Here is a 16,646-nt window from a genome sequence, read left to right as displayed (position 1 = left end):
GAGGCGGGGGATAAACCAAGGTGCTGTTTAAATTATTCAGTCTGGTAGTCAAATTTTAGTATACAAAGGACATATTCATTTTCTTTCTTTCTTTCTTTCTTTCTTTCTTTCTTTCTTTCTTTCTTTCTTTCTTTCTTTCTCTCTTTTTTCTTTTGCTTGTCTCCTAAGCTGGTCTTGAACTCATTGCTCAGTATGTATGCTAGGACTTTAAGTTTAGGTAGATTATATAAATTTGATTTTATTTCTAGTCTTAAATGTTAAAACACTTTAAAAATAGTTTTTAAAACAGTAACAAGCTAGTTACAAATGACTTCTCCTACAAGCCAGCAATACAGTGTTGCATTAATGCCATCAAAAAACCCAGGTGATTGGTGAATCCAATAGATCTTTCCCCAGTTTTACGCTCCTGTGCCTATAATTGATTTTTGTTGTTTGTGTGAGACAAAGTCTCCCTGTTATCCCAGGCTGACCTGGAACCCATTCTGTGACACAGGTTGCCCTCTTGCCCCAGCCTCCAAGTGCTGCTGTTACAGGCTTGTATCTTCATACTCAGCAGCCACACATCACTGATATCAGATTCTGGGTCTGTGCAATCCAGGTTTAAAGTTGACAGTAGTTTCCAAAACCAGTTTGTGCAGTAAAAACAGCCATGAACACCCCTGTAAGCTCCCAAAAACCAATGTCTTGAGGTTCCTTTCTTAAAGAACTGCAAGGGTAGGTATGAGTGGTCCCTAAAAAAGAATCTTGATGACTTATTGGCGGCCACATCTCCCAGGGACATGGACATAGTATGGTTTAGGACAGCTCTTTACATTGTATTACTGTGTCTTCCACAGTGGTATGCCAGCATGCCAAAGTACCTTGCCCAGGATCAGGGCAGACATGTGACCCACATCAACTGAAAGTCCATAGTCCCAAACTTCCATTGATCCAGGCCTTTGATTGAACGGCACATTCATGTTCTTCCAGCACTGGCACCGTGGCACTTTTTTCTCATCACAAAGCCATCGTTAGAGGAAATGGACAAGTCAGTTATGATTTGAGTATGTTCAGAGCCCAGGCTGGAAAATCACACAAGAGATGAAGGACTAATACAAAATTCCGAAATCCCAGCCACCACTGTTTCAGCATCATCTTGGTCATAAATCTGAGCCTTCCACGGCGTGAGCTCCTGTGGTACAGACAGTACAAGCTGCAGATCGGAGTTCTTATTTGTACTGAATGCTCCTCTGGTCCACGGCCATATTTATCACAATCTCAGGTTCAGAGAATGGGCTGACCTTCTTAACTACCTTTGATCTGAAACATCAAAGCAGTTTCAGAAGCAGCTTCAGGAGGACGCAGTCCCACACCAGCTGCAGCACTGGCGTCTGTTGGATCACGAGACCAAAGTGGTCAGCTGGGAACTACTGCCCAATGGCCATGATGGCAGGAGAAGTCATGGGCTTGTTTGATTGTGTCTGATTTGGACACAAAGCTTTGTTTTTGGAATGTTCTTCATGAGATCTTCTTGGCACACAAGCAACAATACTTCTAGAGAGTTTCTTATCCTCGAGAAGTGAAACAATCCCACTTTCTCTGAAAGAAGACCATCCCATGCCAGCTGAGTCCCAACAGCAAAGGGAACCACCTACCCAGCACCTGTGACAACAGCCTGCCTGTCAAGTCCAGACGCTGCACAGTTCAGAAACCTCCTTGCATTTCTTATTCAACCACCACCAAAATCTCAAAGATCAAGCTGAATGCTTTTAATCTTTAGGAAATTTGACAATGTCATTGTGATTCAGATGGACTGAATCACTCTCATAGCAGGGTCTGGATCCTGAAACAGGGCTGATTAAACTCTTAAAGCATTTTAAACGAGAAGGAGACTCTCTGTAAAGCACCTAAGTGATGGTGGGGACACTCACTCTCCATTTCCACAAAGGGCATTGAACTAGGTTTATTATTGCAGCTGGATTTGGACTACACAGTATTGGGTACGTTGTTAACTTAGTTCAAGGGTCAACACAGGTATCACATGTCAGAGGAGAGGGCAGACATAGTGTTTCTGGCAGAGTAGAGGAAGAAGTTGAAATTGCTCCAAGGCAGAGGCATAGTCTGGGTGACTCCAGGATTTCTTGTTTGACTTGGTCATTTTGAGCCACCCTTAGGAGACTTAGGAGAATCTCCATGGGCCTCTCAGAGGCTCTCCAAACACAGAGTCTATGACAATATCTGGGACAGAGTGGGTGCGAAATGGCCAGTTACTGTGAAGTGAAATCAGGTACAAGGAGACCTGCTGCTTAGGCAGTAGAGGGGCTGAAAGCAAGCACAGAGAATGACGTCAGAAGTCCCAGCGTGCTGTTCAGGATCACAATCACGTGACTTACAGATAACCTTGTAGGATCTCTGCCTGTTCTCTTAAGGAAACAGACATAGAAGGCTGAGATGGGATCATGAGTTCAAAGTCAGCTTGGGCTGTAGAGCGAGACCCTGTCTTAAGTAACCCAACCCAAAATGAAGAATACCATTTGGGATGCTGGGAATAGCAAATGTATATGTCAAAATTAATTTTTAGTACTTTATAAGCACTAAAAATTTTGACTTGGGAAAAAGATCATAACATTTAAACAAAATAAAAATAAGCATCTTTTTATTTCTATGTAGAAATTTTATATATAAGGAGTTTAGTAATTACTGAAAGAAATGGGAAGTTACTCAGACAGTGGTGGGAAATGAGTCTCATTAAGGGGGAACATAAAACTAAATCCCAACCAATACCCCTTCATTGCCAGTGGGAGTGCAAACTGGTACAGCCCCTTTGGATGTCAGTATGGTGATTTCTCAGAAAATAAGGAAACAACCTACTTCAAGACCCACTTTTGGGTATATATCCAAAGGATGCTCAATCGTGCCACAAGAATATGTGCTCAACTATGTTCATAGCAGCATTGTTTGTCATAGCCAGAACCTGGAAACAACCTAAATGCCCCTTGACTGAAGAATGGATAAGGAAAATGTGGTACATTTACACAATAGAGTACCACACAGCAGAAAAAATGATGACATCTTGAAATTTGCAGACAAATTGGATGGATCTAGAAAACATCATATTGAGTGAAGTAACCCAGACCCAGAAAGACAAATATCATATGCACTCACTCATAAGTGACTTTTAGACATAAAACAAAGAAAACCAGCCTACAAATCACAACCTCAGAGAACCTAGACAACAAGGAGGACCCTAAAAGAGACATACATGCATCTAATCTACATGGGAAGTAGAAAAAGACAATGTCTCCTGAGTAAATTGGGAGAATGGAGACCATGGGAGAGGGTAGAAGGGGTGGGGAAAGGAAGGGAGGGAGAGCAGAAAAAAAAATATATGACTCAATAAAAACAATTTAAAAATTAAGTAAATAATAGAAAAAGAAAAAATTAATTCCTAATCTTACACCATATACACAGATGAATTATTCTATATCAACACAAGGTATAAATGTGAAGAAAGTTGAAATCTGCATAGAAACTGAAAAATTATGAAATGTCATAGTTAGGATGCTAAGAACTAGAGAATTTGAGGGTTGAGGATGTAGCTCGGTGATAGAGTACTTGCCTAACAGGTATGAGACCCTGGGTCTAGTCTCTAATGCTACAGTAAAAGGAAGCTGGGCTGTGTTGGTGAATGCTTTTAATACCAGCACTTGGGAGGCAGAGGAAGGCAGATCTCTGTGAGTTCAAGGCCAGCCTGGTCTACAGAGTGAGTTTAAGGGCAGCCAGGGCTACACAGAAAGAAACCTTGACTCAAAAACCAAAAATAAGTAAATTAATTAATAAGAAATAAACAAATGCTAAAAAATGTAAATGTAAACAAAAACTTCTCCTTTGTCCCATACATTAAAATAATTGCAGTCATGGAGGTTTAACTGGAAATCCTATCAAAATTACAAGGACCATATAATCCCTGATTTACATAGGTAGCACCAAAAAATAGAAAAACCATTCCAAATCTTCTCAACTCATTTGTGGAGAAACTTGTAGGTCAAATTCACCTGTAAACGCATGTGCAAAAGTCTAAAACATTATGCAGTCTGAGGGACCGGACTGCGTCCTCCTGGAGTCCGTGTACGGAGGCCCTACATCCCAGTAGCTCAGAATGTGACTGTATTTGGAAATGGGGTTTTTAAAGAGCTAATTGGGGTGAGATGAGGTCACATGGTCGCTTCTGGTCCAATATTGCTGGTGTCCTTATAAGAAGGGGAAACTTAGATACGCATGAGAGGTGGTGGGACTGTGTGTGCACAGAGAGAAGGCCATGCGAGGACCCGGCGGCCATTTGTAAACCAGGGGAAAGGCCTCAGATAAATCTTGCAGACATTTGGATCTTGGGATTACACCGCCGAGAACTGGAAAATATAAATTCATGCTGTTTAAAATGACCAGTCTGTGGTATTTTGTTATGGCAGGCTTCCTAAATTTGTCCAGCTACTGAATCCAGCAAGCACCGTAAAGCAAGGAATGATGGCCTTGGCTATCTAAGAAAGGCAGGGGTTGATTTATCCTAGAAACATCTACCACTGCAACTCACTCCATGAATTTACTAGCGTGTAAATACCACATAATTATCTTGATAGATGTAGGAGAACTATTTCCCGGTGATTTTTAGAACGTGTGTCATGTCATAAACTATCGGTACCAAGCTTCGTTTCTTTAGGGCGGGTGAGAGGACAAGGCTCTTGCTCTCATTCCCACTGTTTGGCATCACCCTGAACAACCTGACTCACACAGTTACAAAACAAAAACGAAGCAGGGTTGAAAGGAGAACAACAGAATTCGAGGTATGTGCAGTTCATATAATCATCTACAGAGAAAACTTATGAAATAAAATGGGCTTGTCCTCAGAGCTTTCTGTTGCTGTGATAAATACCACAATCAAAAGCAGCTGGGGAGGACAAGGTTTATTTCGGCTTACAGGTCATAGGTCATCATTAAAGGACACCACACAGGGGCTCAAGACAGGAGCCTGGAGACGGGATATAAGGAGAATATCTAGGTGTATGGAAAAGTCCAAACTCAGAGATATCAAATAAATACAAATTTCAGCAACAAGATGCTACTTTATACTATTAGAAAGACAGAACTTTTTATTTTTTATTTTTTTTTTAGGCAGGTTCTCACTATGTAGCCCTGGTGAGTCTGAAACTTACTATGTAGACCAGGTTGAGGATTCTAAGGGAACATTTCAGGGCAAGAGATCCACCTGCCTCTGCCTCCTCAGTGCTGGGATTCAAGGTGTGTGCCATCAAAACGTTTTTAAGTATTTTAAATTCATTTTTATAAAATTAAAAATAATATTTCTAATTATTCTTTGAAAATTTCATGCATGTATACAACGTATTTTGATTTTATCAACCCCTCCATAATCTCTCTCCAGCCCCCACTAGAACCCACAATCTGCCTTTCTCTGTACCTGTAGTGGCAGAACGCTTTTTAACAGGGTAACCCCCTGCTAAGTCTCGGTAGTCTATCCCACGAAACGAAGGGCTGGACCTCACTCAAGCTCTGTCTAGGGGTCAGATTGTAAGACAGGAGGAGGGGGAAGGAAGGAAGGCAATTTCAGATGTGGCTGAGCAGGGAAAGGCTCTGCCGTCGAGCTTGACAGCTGGAGGGCCTTCTCCAGATCTTCCGTGGTGGAAGGAGAGAACCAACTCTTTAGGTGAAGTTTATGTTGGTCAATAGCTGACATTTTTGGAACGCCTCTTGCTTATTTCTATATTTAACTATTTATTTATTTAACTATTGAATGTATTAGTTGCCATAGAGTTTTTGAGTGGCTGCAGAATCTTTAGACAGTAGAAGGACAGCCCTCCTTCACATGGGAGTTCCTCTGTCACTCTGGCCACTCTGTTCCTCCGTTGTCTCCTTTGCTGTCCTTGCCCTGAAATGTTCCTTAGAATCCTCAATTATTCTACTTCCCAAACATGCTACTCCAAACTCTCTTTATTCACTTGGGCTGTTTGCACAAGGAACTTTTGGGAAGTTTTCTTTTTTTTTTTTTTTTAAATGAAGTCATGCTCATGTGTCAATGGCTTGTATTCTCATAATGAATGCAGATCTAATTAACATTATTGCGTGTATGTGCCTGATGTGTGTGTGCATGTGTGCGCATGTGTGTGTGCATGCGGGTGTGTGTACCATGGCTCATGTGTGAAGGGAAGGGGACAGCTTTATGGAATCAGTTTTCTTCCACCTTTACATAAGCGCTGCGGCTTGAACTCAGGCTGTGAGGTTTGCACTGCAGGCAATTCTACCCACTGGGCCATTTCACCAGCCTCTGAATTGTTTTTGATACTTAAGAAATGTGGATGTCTTAGTTAATTCCTATTGCTGTGATAATGAGCATGACCAGAAGCAACTTGGGGAAGAAAGGGTTTATTTCAGCTTACATCTTACAGTTAGTTCATCATGAAGGGAAGTCAGGGGAGGAGCTCAAGGCTAGAACCTGGAGACAGGAACTGATGTAGGGGCCCTTGAGGAACCTTGCTCACTGGCTTGCTCCTTATGGCTTATTCAGCTACCTTTATTATACTACCCAAGACCACCTGCCCAGGGGTGATGCTGCCCATAGTGGGCTGGGCCCTCTCTCAGCAATCATCAGTCAAGAAAATGGTCCACAGAGTTGCCTACAGTCCAATCTGATGGTGACATTTTCCCAACAGAGGTTCTTTTTTTTTCTCAGATGACCCTAGCTTGTGTCGAGATGACAAAACCCAACAGCAACAACAACCCTGCTGCCCCCACAACAGCACATGGGGTGATTCAAAACAATCTTTGATTTGCAGCAAGACAGCAGAAAAAAAAATGCAAAGGAGTCTCCTGTTAGGGAGGGCCCCACCGGCTGCTTCTGCTGGGGCTCTTTCCTCCCACTGAGTCCCCTAAAAATATTCCTGATTTTCACAGTTGGCTTCATTCCTCCACTCTGGAACTGAGGGAGCCTTTAAGTAAGTGTTGATATTTGTTCACCTCTTCCTTTTCTTCCCCTGTGGTTTCCATGGCAGCTACTGTTGCCATAGAGAGTCTATAAATTGGGGATGCTTTCTCAAAACAGTTTAACAAGTAACAAAAGCAGTAAGAGGGAAGGCAGGACAAGACGGGGCTCAAGCTGCTTCTTTTCCTAAAGCTCTATGACTTTCAAGACCATTTCGCCTGGCTGTTCCTCTGCCATAGGCCTGCATGCATATGCTCAGTGCAAGAGGGCTGATGGAAGAGTCTGGAAGCTAGGGCAGGTCTGGGGCAGCAGTGAACACACGTATTGGATCAGTGTTAATTTGTTCAGCCAGAGAAAAGTCGTACTTTACTTCAGTTGGGACTTTCACCAAAGGCATGTAAGTGACGTTGGTCTCCTAAGACTCGGCTGTGACCAGAAAGCAACAGGCAGAGGCTACACATATGTCTTGAAAATGTCAGAGGCTGGGGCCTCAAGATGGAGATGCTGAGAACATACCATGTTCTCTGCATCTCACTGTGCTGTACTCAAGACGGACTGCGGAACCCAGGTTGTTGTCATATTTGGGGCCATTCTTCTGGTTCAGCCAAGCGCCGTGGTCACAGGTGTGTGGCATCACGCCCAGCTCACTTTTTCAAAGTAGAGTTATCTTCTGCTCTGTGCCTAGCTGGAGAGAACTTGACTGTGGCTAATTTGAAGTCTAGCCTCGACTATTGATTGTGAGAGCTACTTTGAAGTCTAACCTTAGCTACTTACTGTGAGAGCATGCCCTCTTACCTATGAAGTCCTCAACTCTATCCTTCCCCTCTCTTTCCTTCCTCTCTCCTCTCCTTGCCTTCCTCTAGTCTCTTTCTTTTCTTTCTTGAAATAAGGACTGGCTACGTGGCCCAAGCTAGCCTCAGGTTTGTGATCCTCTGGCTCGAGCGCTGATTATAGGCGTGAGCCACCACACCTGGCTCCTCCGCCTGTTTTATTGAGGTGTAAGGGCAGAAGCATAAACTGTGAACATGCAAATCATACAGTTTGACACTTTGGTATGTGACTTCATCATGAAGCCACAAAACCATCAGGACAATCAAGTCTGGGAAGATCACACCTCGCGGAGTTCTCTCTCTCTCTCTCTCTCTCTCTCTCTCTCTCTCTCTCTCTCTCTCTCTCTCTCGTAGCTATTCCTGTGGCCTTCTCCCCAGGCAACCTCATTCTACTTCTAGCTCTGTCATTAATTTACATTTTCTACATTTCTTTTTGTAGTTTTGAGACAGACTCTTTCTGTGTAGCTCAGGTTGGTTTCTCACTCTTGATCCTCCCAGCTCAGCCTGCAGAATGCTAAGATTCCGGCTGCTGAGTCACCATACACAGCAGTGACATTTTATATAATGGAGACATACATATGATGCTGTGGTTCTCAACCTTCCTAACATGGTAACCCTTTAATACAACTGTTGAAATAAGTGGCGGCGGGGCTGCGTCCCCAGCACCCCGGCCGCCTGCTAGCTCAGGCCCGAAATAACAACACACAAATTGTATTCTTTTAAACACTGCTTGGCCCATTATATCCAGCCTCTTCTCGGCTAATTCTCGCACCTGGACTAGCCCATTTCTAATAATCTGTGTAAGCACCCCAAGGTGCGCTTACCAGGAAGATTCTAGCCTACGTCCATCCTGGGTCGGAGCTGCCTGGGAGAGCGGAGCCTGGCGTCTCTGCTCCAGAGAGCAGAGCTGTCGAGTCTACCCGGGAGAGCTGAGCATGGTGTCTCTGCTCCAGAGAGCAGAGCTGTCGGGTCTGACCTCACTTCTTCTTCCTCCCAGCCTCCTCTTCTGTTTACTCCTCCCACCTATGTTTTAACCTATCAGGGCCAGCCAAGCAGTTTCTTTAATGCTTAACCAATGAAATCAACAGATTGATATATGACACTCCCACATCATACAACCCCCATGCTGTGGTGACCTCCAACCATAAAATTATTTCAATGCTACTTCATAACTGTAATTTTGCTACTGTTATGAATTGTAATATATATATATATATATATATCTGATATGTAGGATACCTATATGCAACCCCCAACGTGGTGTTGACTCACAGGTTGAGAACCACAGATATAAAGTGATCTCTCTCTCTCTCTTTCTCTCTCTATCTCTCGTTCTCTGTCTGCCTTCTTCTATCAACACTCTTTTTGGGTAATATTTCAAAACTGATTGATGATGTCAGTGATAGGATGTATGAGGGCATGAGTTCAATTACCAGCCCTGTCTCTTCCCTAAAATCCAGGTTTTCTGAATATGTGTCTATTTGTGAACTGTGTTTTAATGTTGGTAACTCTCTTGACTTCCATAGTTTTATGATAATGTTTGGAACCTTATATTGATCAGTAGTCCTCTAACTTTAATTTATATTTATTTATTCAAGTTTTTTCAGGGTTTAGACTAATTTAAGTTCCTTTCTTTTTTTAATTGTATGTGTCTGGGTGTCTTGCTTGGCTGTTCATCTGTGCTCCATGTTTGTGCAGCATCCATGGAGGTCAGAAGAGAGCCCTGGATCCCCCGGGACTGGAGTCATGAGCAGTTGTGAGTTGCCATGTGGGTGCTGGGAATCAAATCTGGGTCTTCTGGGAGAGCAGTCAGTGCTATGGACTAATACACTTTTAAGAAAATATACAATTACTTATTTGCAATGTGTCATTTAAAAAATAAAAAAAAAACGAAAAACGATGAACATTCTTGAAGGTTAAGATGCACTTGGGCTGGCATGCGATGCAGTGGGAGCTATCAGATACCCCTGCAGCCCTGAGGCACCCGAACATTGCAGCAGGAGCTATCAGACACCCCTGCAGGCCTGAGGCACCGAACATTGGTGGTTCAGGGCTCTCTGCTGAGTCTCTTTCCCAGAATCGCCCTTGTTTTACAGAGAGACTTAGAGTCACATCCCCTCCCTAGGTTCAGTGTGCATAGAGAGGCTGGTTGGTGGGGCCTGGCCCTTTGCCTTAAGACCTGACACCTGTGCAGGACCAAGTGGCCAGGCCCCTGTTGTGTAGTTCAAGCCCTCTCCATCCAGTCCCTGCTGTGGTCGCTCCTGCAGGTGTGGTCCCGAGGGTTAGCCCTAGGACACGTGCTAGGAATCAAGCCTGAGACAGATGCTCGGCCTGAAAAAAGTGCAAGGTTGACCCAGCAGGCGCAGGGAGTAGAGGCAGGGATAGCAGCCAAGTAACTCTCTTGCTCACAGTCAAAGTAGATGACCTCAAAGAGGTGAGCTCCCTTCCGCAGGTGAAATCGGGAAAGCACTCTCACCTTGGGTGGAGTAGGAAGCGTTTGATAAGCTTCTGGCTCCTCTGTGGTGACCCAGTGGGGAAAGAAGGAAGGGTTGAGGGAAATAGGGTGTTCCAGGGCTGCAGGGGAGCCCTGGGGAGAGCTGGAGAAACTAGCTGGTTTCCTTCTCTCGACTTCTGTCCAGGGTGGTGGAGTGCAAGCTGGGAAGGAAGAGCAAATGGGTCCCAAAGAGCTACCCAAGTAATCAAGTGTGTTTTCTCATCTGTTGATGCTGAGAAAACCTGAGTGGTCAGAATGAACCAATGGGCCAGTGCGGTCTCAGGAATGCATTTCCTAACTGCTCTTTCCAAAAGCGTTAGTTAGCGTTCAGTCTTGACACGGGCCCGTCCTACCGTGTCTGTAAAACATGTGTGGCATAGATCCCCCCTACACACACACTTATTTTTTAACCTAGAATATAATTTATTACTATGGTAATGATTTTTATTGTTACTGTCGAATCAGGACTTCATTATATAGTTCTGTCTGGTCATCACAGAACTCACTATGAAGACCAGGTCCACCTTAAATGTATGTTCTCCCTCAAGTGCTCCACGTCACATGTATGTTTTCCTGCCTCTGCCTGTCAGGTGCTAGGATTACAAGTGCAGAGCTACATCCCTGCTAGATTATTGTTAATGAATAATTGATGTTAATTAAACATTAGTTATTTTTAATGTTAGATCGCCTTGTGTAAGCTTCACATTATACGAGGTAAAGATGAACTCACATAATTGACGTATGTAATTATAAAATGTAATCATGAAATTATAGTAACTAATATGATAATTATGAAGTCCTTTCATTAACTACCTCTCACTTGACCTTTATATTCACTTATGCAGACGGGTTTTCTCTTTAGTAGAGGGGAAACTGAAGTCCAAAGAAGCAAATGATTTCATGACTCTTGGCCTCATAGATAACACTGGGATAAGACTTTTAGAATAGAGGTAAACTTGAAGTTAAACTTCGGTTTATATATTAAAACAGGCATAATATTTATACATATATATATATTTAAAATATGAGCTGGGCGGTGGTGACGCATGCCTTTAATCCCAGCACTTGGGAGACAGAGGCAGGCAGATCTCTGTGAGTTCGAGGCTAGCCTGGTCTACAAGAGTTAGTTCCAGGACAGGCTCTAAAACTACAGTGAAACACACACACACACACACACACACACACATACAAGTGCTGTTTTACCATAATCCTTATATTGCCTTTCCTGTCCCTATATAGAAATACAGCCAACTGTGGTGGCTCACACCTGTAATACTAGCACTTAAGATACTGAGCCTGGATTGCATGGTGAGACCAGGCCTGCCTGAATTATAAATGTATGAAACCAATGATATTGTACAAGGAACACAAAAGGGTTTACTCTTAAGAGGCCTCACACAGGCCTCTGGAAGTCTGGAAGTTCTCCTGTGATGTGGCCATCCACTGTCTCTGGGAAACACCCATCTCAAGACTTTCTAATAAAGCGTAACGAAGAAGTGATCTTTCCCTTGCATCAAGTGAGTGGGAAATTGGCCATCATTAAGATTTCCAGACTTGCCCAACCGGCTTGCTGTGGGGTGCCCAGATCCATTCACGTAGTCCCTGAGGTAGCTAGAGAGGGCTGACGAGCAGAACCACTTTTGTTGCAGGAGGATACGTCACACAAGGAGAGGTGCGGGGAGGAGGGATCTATGAGGTGAGGCCTGGACACATTCCAGCTATCGGTTACACAGTCCCAGAAGGTTCTAGACGGAATGTTTATGAAACTAGGTCCTCACAGGCCTGTCTCACGTAGGTCTCACTATACTGGCAGATGGTGAGATTTCCCTGCCTTTGCTTCAAATGTGGAAACAGAGGGGTGGGGCGGCTGATTTGCCTAAGGAGTGGAAGCCCTGGGTCCAGTCAGGTCTTCCAGAATGCTAATCTTGCATTTTTATCAGCGTGTTGCACTGAACATAAAGCTTGGCAGGATGACGTCTGTGGCATACCTTCAGGTTTGTATTTAAAATATTCCTTCAACAGTGGGTTAGGGGAAAGGCTGATGGCAGGAAGCCAAGTAGGAGGAGGGGAAGGGAACACCCAGTTGCAACCCAGGGCAACTGAAGTCGTGGATATCTGCTCCTTCCTTGGGAGGTGTGGGTATGGGTGGTGTGCTCTGTGCTCTTGAGTTTGCTTGTGGAAGACGTCTTCCTCCCTGCCTTAGCCAGTCCACCGGATTCCCTCACAGTACAGCAGTTCAGACTCTGAGAGCTGCCTCGTAGGTAACTGTGTTGGGTGCTCTGCTTTTGCAGGCTGCTTCCTTTCCTGACCTTGGGTAATGGAAGAAGGTCTAGCAGGCCAGGCTCCTGGCCTCCCGTCTGCTTTGCCCGGGGCAATGAGGCCTGGCTGGAAGTATTAGTTCCTCTGGTTAAAAGACTCCATCTGCCAGAGCCTCCCTCTTCAGTGGATATTAGCACCCTCATCCCTGCTGGGAAGCATCAGGTTAGAGATTCACAGGCTTTTTTTCTCAGCTAATTGCTACCTGTGGCTTCCTCTCAGACCACAGCACCTGCCTTCCTATAGAATGCCAGCCAGCCGGGAGTCAGACGGTATTTACAGCTACACATATGGACATGCCTCCAAACAGAATCTATTTTAAATTATATTTATACATATTTTTTTACAATGATTCAGACATTTTCCCATCGAGGAGCTGGTAATCTATAAACACCCATCACAGTGCACGCCTCTATTATGACCAAGTGGCTTTCACGTTTAGGAGATAAGCTAAGCTAATAGCTTGTGCACACGCGAATGTTGTGAGAAGGCAGGCAGTAGAGGAGAGGAACAGAACTGGGTAACAATGAGCAGAAGCAATGGCAGAGAACCGTCACCTTTCAAAGGCCCGTCCCTCCCGGAATGTGCTAGTCAGAGCCCTGATTGCTATCAGAAGAAAGGTATAAGGTGGATGCCCTCTTGAACTGAGACTAACCAGCCCGGAGGCCCCAGAGGAGCAGCCCTCACCAGTAGAACAAAGAAGGGTTAGTTCCTGGGATTCTCAAGATTTTTCTAAGCTCTGCGTTTGCATAGATCCTCACAAGACTTGACAAATCCCACTGCTGCTTGGAGGAGAAGATTGAACAGTTTCTATAGAATGTTCTAGGCCTTGATCATCCTAACCCTAAGGTATATACATATTGTTCCAGTAGCTGGATGGCTTGGCCCTGATTCTATCAAAACAGAATTGGTTGGCTCTGCAGAGGAGTGAGACAATACAAGGGAAGTTGTAACTCAGTGTGTCTACCCACTCCGAGGAAGCAGGGCAACTGTGAGCATCTGGTAGGATCTGAAAGATACTGTTTTCCATAATGATACCAATTTCCTTTATTTTGTTCTGGGAGAAGTCTATCTTTTTTTTTTTTCTCTCTTTTTAGCCTTCATTTTTATTTAACAAGTGGTGCTGGCCTAACTGGATATCAACATGTAGAAAAATGAAAATAGGCCCATATCTATGACCATGCACAAAACTCAAGTCCAAATGGACCAAAGACCTCAACATAAAGCCAGCCATACTGAACCTTATAGAAGAGAAAGTGGGAAGTACACTTGAACGCATTGGCACAGGGAACCACTTTCTAAATAGAACCCCAGCAGCACAGACACTGAGAGAAACAATTAATAAATGGGACCTCCTGAAACTGAAAAGCTTCTGTAAAGCAAAGGACATGGTCAACATGACAAAACAACAGCCTACAGAATGGGAAAAGATCTTCACTAACCCCACATCAGACAGAGGTCTGAGCTCCAAAATATACAAAGAACTCAAGAAATTGGACACCAAAAGATCGCATAATCCAATAAAAAAATATGGAGTACAGACCTAAATAGAGAACTCTCAACAGAGGAATCTAAAATGGCTGAAAGACACTTAAGGAAATGTTCAACACCCTAGTCATCACAGAAATGCAAATCAAAACAACTCTGAGATTCCATCTTACACTTGTAAGAATGGCCAAGATCAAAAACACTGATGACAACTTATGCTGGAGAGGTTGTGAGGAAAAGGGAACACTTCTGCACTGCTGGTGGGAATGCAAACTGGTACAGCCCCTTTGGGTCATTTGCTACAAGTTCCTGTGTTCCTGTCCAATGTGTTTCTGCCAGTCCAATGATATCCCATCTAAAGTGACTGAGCTCACGCATGAGCAAGCCGGTTCCCCCAACTGTGTTTAGTGTTCTTACATTCCAGTTTATTTTATTTTTTTCTTTGAAAGAATCATAAATTTTATTTTAATCTTTTCAAATTGTTTTTATTACTCTATACTTTTTTCTCTGCTCCCCTCCCTTTCTCCCCTTTCCTCTTCTACCCTATCCTGTGACCCCCCCCCCCCCTTGCTCCCAATTTACTTAGGAGATCTTATCTTTTTCTCCTTCAGAGGTATGTCTCTCTTAGGGTCCTCTTTGTTGTCTAGGTTCTCTGAGATTATGGACTATAGGCTGTTTTTTTCTTCACTTTATGCCTAAAAGTCACTTATGAGTGAATACATGTTATGTTTGTCTTTCTGGATCTGGGTTACTTCATTCAATATGTTTTTTCTAGATCTATCCATTTGCCTGCAAATTTCAAGATGTCATTATTTTTTACCACTGAGTAGTACTCCATTGTGTAAATGTACCACATTTTCTTAATTCATTCTTTTGGTTGAGGGGGATTTAGGTTCTTTCCAGGTTCTGGCTATTACAAATATTGCTGCTATGAACATAGTTGAGCACATGTCCTTGTGGTATGATTGAGATCCTTTGGGTATATACGCAAAAGTGGTATTGCAGGGTCTTAAGGTAGATTGTTTCCTAATTTTCTAAGAAACTGCCATATTGATTTCCAAAGTGGTTGTGCAAGTTTGCACTCCCACCAACAATGGAGAAACATTCCCCTTACTCCAAGTTCTCTCCAGCATAAGTTGTCATCAGTGTTTTTGATCTTGACCATTCTTACAGGTGTAAGATGGAATCTCAGAGTTGTTTTGATTTGCATTTATCTGATGATCCAAATTACTTTGAATTTAAAAAGAACATTCATATTCATTTTTTTGACATTTTCATATATGTATGCAATGTATCTTGATCATGTCTACCTCTATTTCTCCACCAAATTCAAGAGTGCTGTCTGCATGTGCTTGTTGCAGAGTCCAGCATGGTCTGCTAGAGCCTGGACAACTTACCAGTGACCATACCCTACAAGGAAAACATCTCCTTCTCTATAGAAGCCATCAGTTGGCAATAGCTACTCACCTAGGAGAGGAGCCTCATGAGTCCCTCCCCAGTCCACAATGGAACAGTGACTGGCTTGGTCTTGTACAGATAACCACAGCTGATGTGTGTGCATGAATACATAAGCCAGGCTGTGATGGCTGTTCTTAGCTGCCAACTTGACCCACCTGGCAGGCGGGGAAGGAACCCCAGTTGGTGAATCATCTCCACCGTATTGTTGGCTCATGTTTTGGGTAGTTTGGGCTGCTGGGTTCCCACCCAGGCCAGAGTACAGCTTTCCCTAAAGGGCTTTCCCCAGGGTCCTGACCAGGGCTATAGCATTAGCTAGTCAGCATGCTATACAATAGAGCTCCAGGGTCCTGACCAGGGCTGTAATGTTCGCTAGTTGGCATGCTATACAAGAGAGCTCCAGAATAGTCCTCTCAAGTGAAACTGCATCTTTTGGCCCAAACCAGCATTTCCCGTTTTCCAGATGCCACGTTCCCCAATACCCCACCAATCTATCCTGGCAAGCTCTCCAGGAAGCATTTGCTGTACTCTGGAGTTTGAGGAGCACTGCAGCTGGGTATCAACTGCTCCCCAAGCATGGAACAGCACTCCACCAGAGCAGCTGAGTGCTGTGCTCTCACTAATGTTGGGCGGAGGAAGTACCTGAGGGGAGAGAGGGCATGAATGGAGGGCGTGCTTTTTATCTTCTTGGCGACCTCCACAGCCAGGAAGGACGGCTTTTCCCAGGAGGGACGGCTGCTCCTCCACCCACTCATACTGAAGTGGAAGTAGTTTCCAGTGCATTTCTTTCGGGTCATTTACATTAAAAAAAAAAAAAAAAACCAAAACAAAACAAACAAAATCCAGCATTCTGTGGAGAGCGCTATTTCTAAAGTGGAATTTTAAGCTTGGGGGGTTCCCAGGTAGGAAGCTAACTGGTCATTAGACTGCGCTCCCCAGGCTCAGAGCCTCCAGCTCTGCCTCCAGCTGTCTGCTGTGATGCCTGGCAGCTCCATCCGTGGGTATGACCAGGCTGCAGAGCTGGGAGGCGGAAGTGGAAGGATTTTCCATCTGCCTTCTGCAATCCCTCCTGGCCCCTTCCTCTGTGTGAGAG

Source organism: Alexandromys fortis, unplaced genomic scaffold (genome assembly GCF_014885135.2).
Source record: "Alexandromys fortis isolate MF-2015 unplaced genomic scaffold, M_Fortis_MF-2015_v1.1 scaffold_71, whole genome shotgun sequence".
In the NCBI taxonomy this organism is placed as follows: domain Eukaryota; kingdom Metazoa; phylum Chordata; class Mammalia; order Rodentia; family Cricetidae; genus Alexandromys; species Alexandromys fortis.
This window is presented reverse-complemented; position numbering follows the sequence as displayed.